Consider the following 15,510-nt stretch of genomic DNA (forward strand, 5'->3'; position numbering starts at 1 on the left):
TAATGAGATATCTTGGAGATGAGACCCAAGTGTAAATATTAAATTCATTTATGTTTTTATGCATTATACACATATTATAAACAAACTTTCTGTACATTGAACCATCAGAAAGCAAAGATGTCACTATTTTAGCCACCCATGTGGACAATTTTGGATTTTGGAATTCAGGATAAAGTAGGCTCAACTTGTATACCCCAGTGTCTCTTGTCTGGTACTTCTGGTATCTGGTATTGTGCCGCTGAGAAAGTGTGATTCATGTTTCCATTTTTGATAGTGATTGGTGTAGAAGAAGCCTGAAAAATTTGACTGCAGTTGGCATGACAACCCATCATTCTGTATGCTTTGATATGTCATAAGCGCATGATGAGATAGCAGCTTGCCATGTCCTGATAAAACCTGCTTTTAGGGGAAGGAGGTGAACTGCTGTTTTTCCACATGTCTGTGACATTTTGAAATCCAGACTGCACCAGAAAAGAAATCCCCCTGAGGTTGCTTCGCCATGTCAGTCTCTATTTCAGATTATCATTTGAATTCACTTAGAGAGATTTTGGGGCTTTCTATATTGCCATTTGGGACGTCCTCCGGACGTCCCATTTTAAAAAAGGGGCGTCTCTTTTAGACGCCCCATGGCCTAGTACGGACTCCGTCCGTACAAGATGGCGGCGCCCCTTCTACATGGGCGCCGCCATCTTTACGCATCGGACGCACAGCGTCCAGACGCGTCGCGCCGCTGCTGACGTAGCGAGCGCGCCCCTGGCGCCTCGCTACGTCGCAAACGCGACGCAAAAAGAAGCTCCATTTTGGAGCTTCTTTTTTCGGTCCGCGCGGGAGTCGGGCCGTTTGAAGGCTCCGGCTCCCCCGCGGACCTTCTGGCGGCGGCGGCAGACCGCCGCAAAGCGGCGGTCTGTACCCCGCCTTTGTTCTTTATACAAAGAGAAAGATCTTGCATGCCACATTAGCAGCTTGCAATTTTTTTAAAAAAACATAGTTTCCCTTTAGCTATATAATAGCTCTTTCTTAGAAATACAGGATCTGTTATATTCTGTCTTTGGCCTCAGTGGTTTCACAGATAGGTGGAGATTGATTTATTTCTTTTCAAAAACAAATAAAAATGAACTGGACTTAGTTTTCCTTTCTCCTTTCCATTCTTTCCCTGTCTATGCACACCTTTTCTTGCACACGTGCATCATAAATTCATTGCATCAATGGGATGAAACAAAGGGGAAGACAGATGGATCACAAGTGAAAGAAAAGGTTGCTGAACATACATGGCAGTGATGGCAAACAATTCTGTCACAGTATGCAGTGGTACACTAATCTCCACTAAACTGCAATGCAGAATTCTGTGTTGTCCCTGCTGTTTTAGAGTTTTATCAAAAGACTGAATTGAATCATTGATTGCTTGTTGTGACTGGTTTGTGGTGCATTCTGAGATTAAAATTGCATATACCTGTCACAACCTAAACTCCTTTGGTGATGCAAATCAAATGGTAGACATGTCTAGTGCACCAATCTATTCAGCTGCATTGACAATCAAATTTCATTTGGTGGATTCTGACATAGTGTACAGAGCTCTTGGCTCTATCCATCCAGCTTGGTCCAATTCTTGATAATTTTGACTGACAAAAACCAGTACATCAGGCCTGTGGCCTTTGATTCAAAAAGTGATCAACCCTTTTCTGAGTGATGGCTGACTGCCAATCTCTTCAATGGAAACAGTGATTTGACTTCTCCTGAAGACACCAGGGTTGAAGGTGGAAATCTTGATAATGAATAGACCAATGGGCACTTGCAATTGAACAGCTCTTACACTCAGGGTTGTTCAACTTCTTGAATGATGGGATAAAGAGTAGGTTTATCAAATTTGCAGATTACATCAAATTGTGAGGGGTAATTTATATGCCAGAAGACAGGAGCATGATGCAAAATGACCTTAACAAATTGGAGAGCATGACCAAAACTAACACAATGAATTCCAACAGGGATAAATATAAAATAAATTTAGGCAGAAAAATGAAATGCATAAATAGAGGATGAGTGATGGCTGATTTGACAATAGAATATATGAAGGATCTAGAGATTTTGGTATACCACAAATTAAACATGAGTCAAAAGTGTGATGCTGCAACCAAAAAAGCCAGTGCAGTTTTGGGCTGCATCATCAGGATTGTAGCACTTCAATTAAGTATTAGTGTCACTTGGCTTTCATCAAATCTCACCAGGAATACTGTATCTAGTTCTAAACATCACAGTTCAAGAAGAATATGGACAAGATGGAACACATCCAGAGAAGGGCAGCCATGGTAATATAAGTAAAAGGTCTGGAATATGAGCCCTATGAGAAATGGTTTAAGGACCCCAGAGGACATAAGACTGAATTGTGACTTGATATCATCGTGAAATATCTGTATGTCTTGTAAAATATGGAGTAAGTTTGCATTTTCTGCTTTAACAACTTGGTAATGAATCAATGGATTCAAATTGTAAGAAAAGAGATTGTTGCCAAACCTTAGGAAGAACTTTCTGAGAGCAAGAGCAGTTTGACAATGTAATAGACAACCTTAGAAGGTGGTGGACTCTTCTTTGGCAGTCTCTAAACAGGGGTTGGACAGTCATCTTTCAGGACTGCTCTAATTGCATGGCAGGAGATTCAACTAGCTAGTCTTTTCCAACCCTATAACTATACATTCTGTGCTTAGCTAGTGTGAAATACTTGCCATCTGCACTGTGGGAGGGCCGATATACACTAAAGAAATCCTGTCTGGAGAGGCTGTGAGTGGAGGTAGAGGCAGCACCAAGAGGTACTGGCTTAAGTGAGAACTCTGGGCTGAGAGCTCTTGCTTCTTTCCATTAGCCTGGAAAAGCCAATTGTCCACAGGTCTGCAATCACTCTGACCATGATCCAAGTTTCTGGGTTTTTTTAAATCAAACACAGGCCTGTTACAGACTGCCAAAATAACGCTGCTTCGGGTCTCTTTGGAGGTATGCTGTTTAAATGATACATGCATCCGAAGAATCTGGAAGCTGCACCAAAGCTGCCCTCCAGTGCTTAGGAATGGAGTGTGGCTTTGGCGCGACCTCCGGACTCTTAGGACCCCACGCATCATTTAAATAGCATACCTCCAAAGAGACCCGAAGCAGCTTTATTTTGGCACTCTGTAACAGGCCACAGTGTTTTAATATTATACTAGTTTACTTCTACTTTCATGCTCACTTCTGTATATTTTTAATTGTATTATTTTTTAATTTGTAAGTTGAATTGTGTCCCAATTTTTTTTTTTTTTGGGGGGGGAGCAGGATATAAATAAATAGAAGAAGAAGAAGAAACTTGTTCCTTCCATTTTCTATTTCTCCCACAATTTCTTTTTGACGTATCATTAGCAGGTTCACACAAGGAAATAATTCCTGTGGATTGCTTTCTTTTGAAATGCAACAGGTCAATCTGTTACCTAAGAACAGAGTTCCAGCTGAAACATAGCATTTAAGTCCAAATCACAAAACCATTTGGAAGCATCTTTTTCAGCTGGACAAGATCTTATTTACATATAATCTGTTTTTTTCTGCCTTTCCACAATGGTACTCAAAGTAGCTAAGAGCAATACAATACATCCTCTGTTTCTATGTGACCAGTATATGCAGTTTCACTTACCTGCATCCAAAAAACAAAAAACAAAACTTATCTCTAGGCATTTCTGGTTCCTCCAGTGCAACTCTATGGACCGCTCCCAAGCATATCATAGAATTGCACAGGAGGACCTACAATTGTCTGGAGATGTGTTCAAGTTCCTCCAGCATGATTCTACAGTATGCTTGGGGTGGAAGCCCAGGTTGTTGTTCATTTCAGGTTTAAAAAATAGGATTTGCTACTATCCATATTTTTCATTATCTTCAAAAAGCCCTGGAACGTATTCCCTGTGGATACAGAGGATGGGGACTTTCATACCAAAACACAGTAAAGTATCATTCAACATAAATCAAATACAAACTAAACACAAAAAAGGGTGGGTAAAACATTAGTAAGATTTATGCTCTTGTAAGACAGGACACATGGCCAAACTAGGATCTAAACCTTTTCCACAAAAGAATGACATTATAATAAACCACAACATATAGTATCCCTAAAAGGAGCTTACCAGTAGCTAGTTCTGGGCCCAATTAAAAGGTGCCAGTTCTGGCCTCAAGTCCCTCTTTCTGGAACCAAAATTCTTAAGTACACTAGCCCTATATGAAATCACTTACTTCATATTTATCCCTGTTGAAATTCATTGTGTTAGTTTCGGTCAAGCTCTCCAGTTTGTTAAGGTCATTTTGCATCCTGCTCCTGTCTTCTGGCATATAAATTACTCCTCATAATTTGATGTAATCTGCAAATATGATAAGCCTACTATTTATCCCATCATTGAAGAAGTTGAACAACCCTGAGTCCAAGAGTGAACCCTTTTGTGCCCCTCTTGTCAGTTCTATGCAGGATGAAGAAGAATAATTGGTGAACGCTTTCTGAGTTCAGTCTGGCAACTGGTTACAAATCTATCTAATAGTAGCACTGTCTAATCCACTTTTTACCAGTTTGCAAGAATATTATGGTCAATCTTATCAAAAGCCTTCTTAAAAGCAAGATATACTATATTTCCAATGTTCCCCTGATTTACCAAGCTTGTAACTGTATCAAAAAAAAGTTGCTTGCATATGGCCATAATAATGTTTTCTGGTTCTTGGTCTAGACTCTTTAATGGGGTGAGCAAAATTTGGCCCTTCAGATTATTTTAGAATGCAGCTCCCATCGTCCTTCTCTAAAGGCCATGCTGGCCAGGGCTGCAAACAATTGCAGTCTAATAAGTTCTGCACTATAAAAAGCTTTGAAAACGGAACACTGTTCTTAAATTTGATTTTGCAGTTGATAGGAAAGTAGAAAGATGATATGGAAGGCTTCTTTCCTTTGGAGAGCAGTTGATTAATTTCAGAATCCTTGAATGGAATGGCTGCATCCTGGTTTATCGGTATGTAATGAAAGTGAGAAGAGTTCATAAAATCAATATTAGACTAGGTACTGATGCAATCTCTGTCTGTTCACCAGTAACAATCATTCTTTTCTTCTGAATCTGCTACACTATCCTTCTTGATAAGGAACAGCATTTTGGTCTGTGTTTCATACTAGGTTTCTTTCAGAGTGTTACAGATTGTGCATCACTAATAACAGAGTGAAAAGACATTTGTGCTTCCAAGGAGATATGAGTCACTTGCGCATTCTCTTCTCCCCGCCTCTTGCCAGCATCTATTGACATTTAGAAGGTGAACTCTTGATGAAGAAGTAAAGCTATTCTTTCTCTTTCATTGCAGACTGCCTTTGAAGGATGTAGATACAATTTCTTTAATATACGGTACTTTGTCATAGGCAAGTCTGTTCCATGTTGACTGTTTCTCCTCCCCCATTCCTTCATTACTGAATGTTTCAGTGCCAAATTATAAACCATTTTATACACATATGTTCTTTTAATTACAGTAAAGCAGGACACTATTTTTGATACAGGCATGCTTTTGTAACTGGATTAGGAAACAAGGCAAAGGATTCCAGAGAAGGCAGATTTCCTAATAGTCAACTTTTCAGATGACACTAGAAAGTTGCTTTGACAACAGGAATCACAGATTTTGGTGCTGTAGTCTTTTGTATATTGTAACAATATATCTGTAATAATTGATTGTCCTGCTGGAATGAACTAAGCTGAGCAGTACAGTGGTAGCTGCTTTGCATTCAAAAGGTTCCAGAGTTGGTCTCTGGTATCTCTAGTTAGAAGAATCAGGAAGCAGATGATGGGAGCACTCTCTGTCTGTGATCCTGGAGAATGGCTGTCAGAGTATTTTATTGTTTGTTTGTTTATTATTCAAATACAGTATTACATCCAGCACTGTAGCTTAATACTAGGTTAGATGGGCAGGTAACTTGAAGAAATTAAAAGCAGCTTCCTCTCTAATATAACCCTTTGAAAACCTTTACCAGATTTGGGGTGGAAGACAGGCACCTTTGTAAATGTCTTTGATTGCAAAGTTTGGAATACATGTTGATATGTATGTTAAATCTTCTTCTTCTACAACTACTACTATTTATTTCTTACCCCCATTTCCCCACAGATTGAGATGTGGGGAATTAACAGACACATAACATCAGTTAAAACACACATCAATTTAAAAGGATAAAAAAGATGTTGTTTTGTGCCTTCAAGTTGTTTATGATAATCCTAAGGTGAACCTATCATGGGATTTTCTTGGCAAGATTTGTTTAGAGGAGGTTTGCCATTCCCTTCCCCTGAGGCTGGGAACATGTGACTTGCCCAAGATCATTCAGGTGTTTCATGACCAAATGAGGAATCAAACCTTGGTCTCCAGAGTTGTATTCCATCACACAAACCACTAAGCCACACTGGCTTAAAACAATCAACATTTAAAATTCACAATTTAATGTTCACAATTTAAAAATCATCACGATAAACCTGGCAGAAGAGGCTGGTCGTTAATGCTCTTTTAAATTTGGACAGCGTATTCAGCTGTTGAATCTTTTCCAGCAGGTCATTCCACAGTCTAGGGGCAGCTGAAGAAAAAGTCTTCTGCTTGACAGATAGTCCTGACTGATTGGAATAAACATCTGCCAGAGGACCTAAGTGTATGGGGTGGATTATATGGGAGGAGGCGATCCTGTAGGTAAGCTGGACCCAAACCATGCAGTGGCATCACTAGGGGCAGGAGGAGTGGCTTGCACTAGGTGACTACCTAGAAGAAGGGTGACACCTTGCCTGTCCTAGGAAGCCATGCACCAGATGACGGGCAGGGACACCACTGAAACCATGTAGGGCTTTAAAGTGAATAACCAACACTTTGTATCTTGCTGAGAAACTAATTGGCAACCAGTGGAGTGAGATCAGTGTAATGTGTTCACTTCTGGATGTCCCAGTAACCAATCTGGTGGCCTTGTTTTGACAAACTGAAATTTCCAAACCTGGTATAGAGATAGCCTAATGTACAGTGCATTGCAGAAGTCCAGCCTTGAGGTTACCAGTGTGTGTACTACCATCTTTAGGTCCTCCAGCTGTAGGTAGGAATGCAGCTAGAATAACAGCCAAAGCTGATAGTAAGCACTCCTGGCCGTTGCATCTATCTGGTGTATATACTTGTGTTTAAGTCAATCTCATGTTTAAGTCAAGGGCCATTTGGGGGCCAAAATCAATTTGGTATGACCAGTTTATAAGTTGAAGATAAAACTTAGGGGGATGTAGCAAAGGATGTAAAGGATGAGGCAAAGGAAAATGATGCCAAAGAACTTAGAAAAATTCTGGCTGGCATAACTATTTGTGCTCACCTTAAAGGCTGGATGAATGATGCAGGGCCTATTGTAAATGATGGCTGTGCAATGTGTGTGTGTGTATTTGTGCTTATGTGTGTGACCAGGCACAGGTGGGGATAATACACACGTCAGATATAAAGGCAAAGCAAAGAAAATGATGAATATGTTAGCAGTGATTACAACCTTTAGCTTTGATGTGATAACTTTGCTTGATTGTAACCCATAAAAGCTGACATACACACAAATGGCTTATTCAAATCCATCACAGCCTGATTCCTCATTGATGGAATAACAATGTTGGAATCCCCCTCTCTGAGTAGAGTGGTGAAAGGCGAGAACTTGGACAGAAAGATCCATCCCAGGAGAACCTAAAAGAAGCAGCAACCCCATCTACTCTCTTGGTGCTCCTTTGAGGGGAATTGCCAAAGAGCACCACCAGGCCTGTTTTCACCACCCCACTGATATAGGAATCATTGCCTTCCATTACATAGCAGCCTTTTCCTGATATCTTGGTGGGCAAGTGGGGAAATTAAGTGGTCCTCCAGATGTTGTAGAACCTCAGATATTATCAGACCTCACCATTGGTTATGCTGATAGGGTTGCTGGGAGTTCCAGTCCAACAACATCTGGAGGGCAACATGATTTCAACCTATTTAAGAGTAAGGAGAAATTTTGCTCTGCAGTTTACTCCCCCACATCCCTCTCCACAACTCTTACATTCTTCAAGGGCAGGAGTGACTTTGGTAATCTTGCTGTATACAGTATGCTTTCCTTGTCTAGACAGTAATACTTATTCTAATTTATTTTCAGAGTTACTTTAAAAACAGAATTCTTTTTCTCCTAATTTTTTGTGCTAATTTGTAGTTTGCAGCTTTTTTTTCTGCACCAGCTCTTCTACCTATGGATATTGATCTTTATGACCTGTTGCTTTCATCTGCAGGCTGGTTAATTACAGTTTCTGCAAGCTGAGAAATGAGAGAGCCACTAGAATAATTGCTTGCCTGCTATGCAGTTGAAAGGTCCTGAAATCATCCATCAGCCTAATTTGAATGGAGGGAAGGGAGTAACTCTGTAAATGAGTTTCGTATATATGGTATTGTAGATAAACTTGCTATTTGCCTATAGCAACTGTTGCTGCCTGAGATGATCTCTACTTGAACAGCCTAAGGCATCCAAAATGTTTCTTTCTCGTCTTTAGTGTTTAAAACTTATCATTTCCTTTGTGTAAAGAGGAAAGCACTTGTATATTATTTTTAAATTCCTACAAAGGATTTATAATTCATAAGGATTCTTCTCTGTATCACTCACAAGCTATCGATTGCTTTCCTTCTGGAGATAAAATTGGCCTCCATTGGCTTTTTAAATTATTGTTGTTTTTACCTGATTTGTTGGGTTTTAGCTCTGTTAATTCATAGGGAATTAAGCAGAATAAAAATATTGCAGTGTGTAAGCGTTATTCCATGTTTCAGTGTGCCAGACAGGATTGCACACATGCAACAAAAGCCAAGGAACCTTTTATTACCAAAACTAGCAGTTTTTCCATAGCATAGACTTTTGTCATTACTGAGGTAGTATTTTAATTTAGAATATTCAGTAAATACAAGTGACACATATAAAATATTCTAATGAAAGCGGGAGCTCAGAATCTTTAAAAATACTGATTATACTTTTGAAAGAGTTCATTTCCTCTATATCTGTGAGTTTTTTGCTTTATTCAGAAGGTTATCTTTTAAGTAGAAGGGCTCTTTCTTAAACAAAATGCCCACCCTTCATGTTTTATGCCAAAGAGATTGCTTGTAGACCTGTCTGTATGAACTTTTGTGTTGAAATATTCCTAAGGCTTAGAATACCATGGCTCTTCTTCCCCTCCAACCAAATTTCAGGATTTCCCCTAGATGCTAAATCATATGTTAAAAGACAAGAATGACATGAGTGGAGAATAAATATTTGAAGATCTTGAGAAGGGTTTTGTAGTGATGTGTTTGACAGTTATATGCCTGTGTGAACTTTTATGTAGCTAGAAGAACATGAGTGCATAAAAGGTTGTTTCTGCCGAATGGCTTTATTTATTATCCTGTTGTGTTTTGCTATTACTGAAAATCTCTTTGCAACAAGCGTCAACGTACACTGAGTGTGAAGCTACTTTTAGAAGAGGAGCATATGAAGGGTTACACTAAAAATTGGGTTTCCCAAATTAACCGTATGAAAGTCCACATAACAAAGTATTAGCCATATATTTCTGCTGTACAGCACCATAGTGCCTTTAATTTGGAAAAATGATAGCAAGAATGATGACTTTTTGGTCTAGATATATAGAATTGGAAGAGACCTCGAGGGCTATCCAGTCCAGTCCCCTGCCATGAAGGAAGACACAGTCAAAGCATTCCAAACAGATGGCTATCCAGCCTCTGTTTAAAAACCTCCAAAAAAGGAGACTCCACCACTCCCTGAGGGAGCATGTTCCAATATCAAACCGCTCTTACTCTCAGGAAGATCTTCCTAATGTTTAGCTGGAATCTCTTTTACTGTACAGTAGTTTGAATCTACTGCTCTGTGACCTAGTCTCTGGAGCCTCAAAAAACTAGCTTCTTCTATCTTCAGCATGACACCCCTTCAAATGTTTAAACTTGGCTGTCATGGCACCCCTTAACCTTATATTTTCCGGGCTAAACATAACCAGCTCTCTAAGTCACTCCCCCAGGGCATGGTTTGCAGACCTGTCACCATTTTGGTTGCCCTCCTCTAGACATGCTCCAGCTTGTCAGTATCCTTCTTGAACTGTGGTGACCACTGTTCTATTATAACAGATTATAAGTCAGGAGGGAAATGTTTTTCAGACCTAGGGTGAAATTTGATGTGAACAGGATCTTGGGGAGCCACTTTCTAGCAGTAAGTGAAGGTAAGGACAAGTGGTAGAACCAAAAAAACAAGAGTAGGTAAAATGTAATTCTTATCAGTTTTTATATTTTCTATCACACATAGAAAGTGCAACTTATTTATGTGTCTAGTTAGAAGTAAATCCCGGTGTAACAGTTTTCTTGCCTAGTAAGTGCAGCCTGGGTTCATGCACCAGATCTTTTGCTTACAAAGAACAAATCAGTTCTGTTCAAACTTGAAATACCCTCTCTGAATAACTGATGGAAGGTAGCAGCAGAATAGGAAGCACTCATGGGTTGGAGTTTACCCAGTCCTCGCCATTACTATTAATATAAGTTACCATTAACGGAGTTGAAGACCATCCTGTTCAGAGAAGCGTTCCCAGGCATTGCATGATTTTCATTTGCTATTTGATGTTCTTTTGTTGCCAGTTTTATTGAACCCTTTCCTGTATTGCTATGTATTTTATATTTATTATCCTATTATTTCCTAGATTGTACACCATAGGCAGGTTTACTCTTATCTATCTATTTATTTATTGTTTGTATGTACAGCATTGTGCAAATCTACAGTGCTATATAAATAATAATAATAATAATAATAATAATAACAACATTGAGACCGGAGAAAGCCATTTCCCATATTCCAGTTCCTGTTTGTGATTTCAGAGGGCAGTATCTCATTCTTTTGCTTGACTTCTCAATCACCACCATTTAATGGGATTTTGCCCCACCCAGTACTTTTCTCCTTTGTGCTACTACTGGAAAGGAAGAATAGGATCTTGTTGTTGAAGTATGATGAATTTCCTAGGCAGATCTCCAGACACAGTACTAATCACTCATTCTCAATTTTATAGAGTTCATGTGTCTCAATTATGCCATGTTTTATTTGATTTGGGCTTTTTTATTACACAGTCCATTTAATTACCAAGATGTAATCACTTGGGAAGAGAACCATAGAGGTGGAAGGGACTGCAAGAGCTGTCTCCAACTTTTTGCCATGCAGACAACTAAAGCTCTCCTAAAAGATGGTCATCTAATCTCTGTTTAAAGACCCCCAAAGAAGGAAACCCCACAGGCAAAAAACATTAGTTAAAACACATCAGTTAAAACACACACCAGTTTAAAGGGACAAACAAGATGTGCACAAATTAAAAGAATCCACATTTCATAATTTGAAATTCACAATTTAAAAATCACCTGGATAAGTCTGATGGAAGAGACTGGTCTTCAGTGCTCTTTTAAATTCAGACAGCATATTCAGCTGACAAATCTCTTCTGGGAAGTTATTCCATAGTTTAGGGGTGGTTGAAAAAAAAGTCCTCTGGCTGACAGTTGGCAACATAGTCCTGGCCGACTGGAATAAATATCCACCAGAGGACCTGACTGTATGGAGCGGATTATATGGGAGGTGACAATCTTGAAGGTAACCTGGACCCAAACCATGTAAGGCTTTAAAGGTAATAACCAACACTTTGTACCTTTCCCATAAACAAACTGGAAACCAGTGGCGTGATTTTAATATTGGTGTAATGTGATCACTCCTGGATGTCCTAGTAGTCAATCTGTTAGCCATGTTTTGAACTAGCTGAAGTTTCTGAAGAGGTAGCCCAATGTACAGTACATTACAGATGTTCAGCCTTGAGGTTACCAGTGTGCGCACTGCCATCTTTAGGTTTTTCAGCTCTAGGTAGGGGTGCAGATGGCATAACAGCTGAAGATGATAGTAAGCTATCTGAGCTGCCATTTGGAGCAACAAATCCAGAAGCACCCCCAAGTTGTGAACATAGTCTTTTGGGGGAGTCTAACCCCATCCAGAAGTGGTTGACACACCTCCAAACCAAGGTTAGGTCCTTTTACAGTGACCACCTCTGTCTTACCTGGACTCATCCAGCCCATTGCCTCCTCCAGTCATTCAGAGGAGACACACTATCCTTAACTGAAACTGTATCTGAAGGCATAGAGAAATATATTTGGGCATCATCAGCATACTGATAGCCCTTGCCCTATGCCTCTGGATGATCTCTCCCAGCTGTTTCATGTAGATGTTGAATAGCATTGGGGATAGAATGGCACTTTGTGGTATGCCATATAACAGCTCCTTTTTTGAGGAACAGTTATCCCTAGGCAATACCATCTGGAACCTGTCTGAGAGATAGAACCAGAACCACTGAAATACAGTGCTTCTGATTCCTAAATCCCCCAGATGTTCCAGGACACCATGGTCGATGTTATTAAAAACACCACCAGGGACGCATCCCCCCTCTCAATGCTCAGGCAAGGATCATCCACTAAGGTGATCATAGCAGTTTAAATTCTATAACCTGCTCTGAAACTGGATTGGCATGTGTCTAGATAGTTTGTATCATCCAAGACTGCCTGGAGTTGTAAATCAACTGCCCTTTTAATCATCTTGCCAAGACAAGGAAAATTTGATCCTGGCCTATACTGTATTTGTCTAAGTCCAGGGGATCAAGGGAGGGCTTTTTAAGAAGTGGTCATACCACCACTTCTTTTAAATAATAATATAATAATAATAATAATTTATTTGTATCCTGCCTAATCATTGAGGAATCTGGGCAGCTAACAACAGTGGACAAACAATAAAAACAAGATGGAAAACTTCCCTCCCTGAGGAATGCATTAATCATATTTTGTATTTGAAGCCTAATTGTATCTTCTCCCTGGAGAGCAGCCAAGAAGGTCAGGGATCGAGAGGGCAAATTGTCTTCCTTACTTGCCCCAGCAGCTTGTCCACATCGGTAGTACTCACCAACTGAAACTGTAATCATATTCAGAGTCACTGGACACTCCATTGTCAGTCTCCACTTAAAATGATGGCATCTAAATTAGCTCTTATCTGATAGATTTTATCTGTGAAGTGACAATTAAAAGCATCACAGCGAACTGCTGAAGGTTCTAGAATTGGATTCAGGGGGGAGGGTGTCTGAGTTAAATCTCTCACCACCTTGAACAGTTTGACTGGATGTGAATTTGCAGACACCATATGTGTAGAGTAGAAAACTTTCTTCATTGCATGTATTGCCACCTTATAGAACAAAGGTATTCTCTATAATGTGTCTTGTCAGATAGAAGTCAGGTTTTCCACCATCTGAGCACCAGTCATGATCCTTCCTGTTCCAGATCCCTAAGATCCCCAGTATACTATTAGTAACAGGTTGGAGAGGATGGTTGGGAGCAATCATGTCAATAGCCCTAGTAAGGTTTTGATTCCATCTGTTGACCAGGATTTCAACAGAACCCCCCTCCCCCAAAAGCTTTCTGGAATCCTAAAGGCTCCATTAGCCTTCAAGGGAGGACAATCTTAATAGGGCCACTGCTCCTGCAGGGACAGATAGTAGACACAATACTAACTCTGACCAGAAAATTAGCAGTCCATGACAACTCGGAAGTGTTAATCACCTTCACTCACAGATCTGTATGCTTCGAACTAAAGACAGCATCAAAGGCTCATATTTGTGGGCTCTGAAACCACTTTGGGATAGGTCCATGTTTATCATGGATGCCATGAACTCCCAAGCTGCTCCTGACCAGCTGGTCTCAAATTGGATGTTGAAATTGCCCAAAATCAAAAGTCTAGGTGACTCCAACGTCAATTCCAATTCCATGTGTAAAATAATCATCAGCATTTGATTGCTTTTCTTTCGGTCAGAGGTTGGAAAAGTGACATTTTTGAATACTGTTACCAGCAGGTCCAGCTGGCATGAGCCACTGGCTATGCTAGCTGGGAAATTCTGGGAGCTGCAGTTCTGAATCATAACTTTTCTGATTTGTGGCCCAGAGTTAGCCATATTTAGAATGGATCCTATGAAGTATGTATGTTTAAGGCAGTGCAGCACTGGTCTTTGTTTGAGTGAGTCTGTGGCAAAGTCTAGATCCACACCTTTTTTCATATATAGGAATAAACTGTCCTACATTATAGGAATTAGCTAGGTTTGAGGACAATGTCAATGCCAAGCACTGGATATTCATATTTCATATCCTAGTTTGCTTAAACATCTGGGACAAAATGCTGCACATTAGCTGGGGATGGGGTGGGAGACAGAAGAGGCAGATATTTCAAAGCCTTTGGGATACTTCAGCACAAAGGTTCACACTGACAGTTCTACTACCAATCTCTTTGAAATAAAAAGTGAACAATGGCCATTTCATTTCAACAGAACCTTTCTGTTTAAAAGGTAACATTTAGCTACATTGTGTAGACAGCAACCATATATTTAATACTGTAATTGGCCAAAGACCCTAGCCCTGTTTTGTACAAATGAGTTCATTCTTTGGATGGCCATCTTTCAGGGGTGCTTTGATTTAGATTTCCTGCATGGCAGGGGGTTGGACTGGATGGCCCTTGTGGCCTCTTCCAACTTTATGATTCTGAGATTCTATATGACAATGTAACATTATTACTACCTGAATTTTTGTTGCTGCTAACAGGTTATGTTTCTGATGAGACAGTGCTGCCATCACATGAACAGGCACAAAGCACAGCAGTGTGAAGTAAAATCTTTACTACAGCAGGATAAATGATCAAACAAGTGGCAGCAGTGACATTAAAAGAACATAAAAGGCAATGCAGGATTAAATGGAAGTCTTTACTACAGACTGAAACAATCTAAATTTCAAATATTGTACCCATGTTTATGTTTTAAAGATGTGTTATTTCCATCCTTAAAAATAGATATACCAAATGCACAAGTGTTAGGCAGTGGAGTGAAGCTGGTATTCATGAGCTGGCCATCTTCATGGAGGAAGCATTACTGTGTCATAGGGCCTTACATATCCTAAGCCGTGTGTCCCTCCAAATGTCCTGATTTGGCTGTGACAATCCTGATTAATCCTCTGCCATCTCACTTTTTATCATTAAATTCATTTGTATCCCACCTTCCCCTCAAAATTGAGATTCAAAACGGCTCACAGTTTAAAAGAACAATACAAATTAAAAACATTCAAAAAGTGAACATTAAAATAGTATTAAATTATTTGCAGTATTAAAACAATTCAATCCCCAAATTAAAAGAATAAAATGCAGTTTAAAAAGATACAAAGCTATTAAAAACAGTTCAATTAATACAATACAGCACCCTTTGGTCTGTTCTTTAAAAAGTTTGTTTTAAAGGTCTTTCAGAATAAAAATGGTTTATTCTGCCAAAGGAAGGACAATAAGGAAGGGGCATTCTAATTCTAGCTCCTTGGGAAGGGTGTTTCAGAGTCTACTGGCATCCATTTAGAAGGCCCTCTTTTGTGTCCTCATCAATCGTGGGATGGTGCAATGGTGGTAGGACT

The 15,510-nt window shown here is 39.7% G+C and overlaps 1 protein-coding gene across 2 annotated transcripts in view; it reads left to right on the forward strand.

Moving 5' to 3' along the window:
* DCLK1 (doublecortin like kinase 1) overlaps positions 1–15,510 on the forward strand; it is a 287,750-nt gene that overhangs the window by 73,704 nt on the left and 198,536 nt on the right. The window lies entirely within an intron of this gene.

The sequence above is a fragment of the Sceloporus occidentalis genome, unplaced genomic scaffold, assembly GCF_023333645.1.
Source record: "Sceloporus occidentalis isolate IW3139 unplaced genomic scaffold, rSceOcc1.0.p SCAF_2, whole genome shotgun sequence".
In the NCBI taxonomy this organism is placed as follows: domain Eukaryota; kingdom Metazoa; phylum Chordata; class Lepidosauria; order Squamata; family Phrynosomatidae; genus Sceloporus; species Sceloporus occidentalis.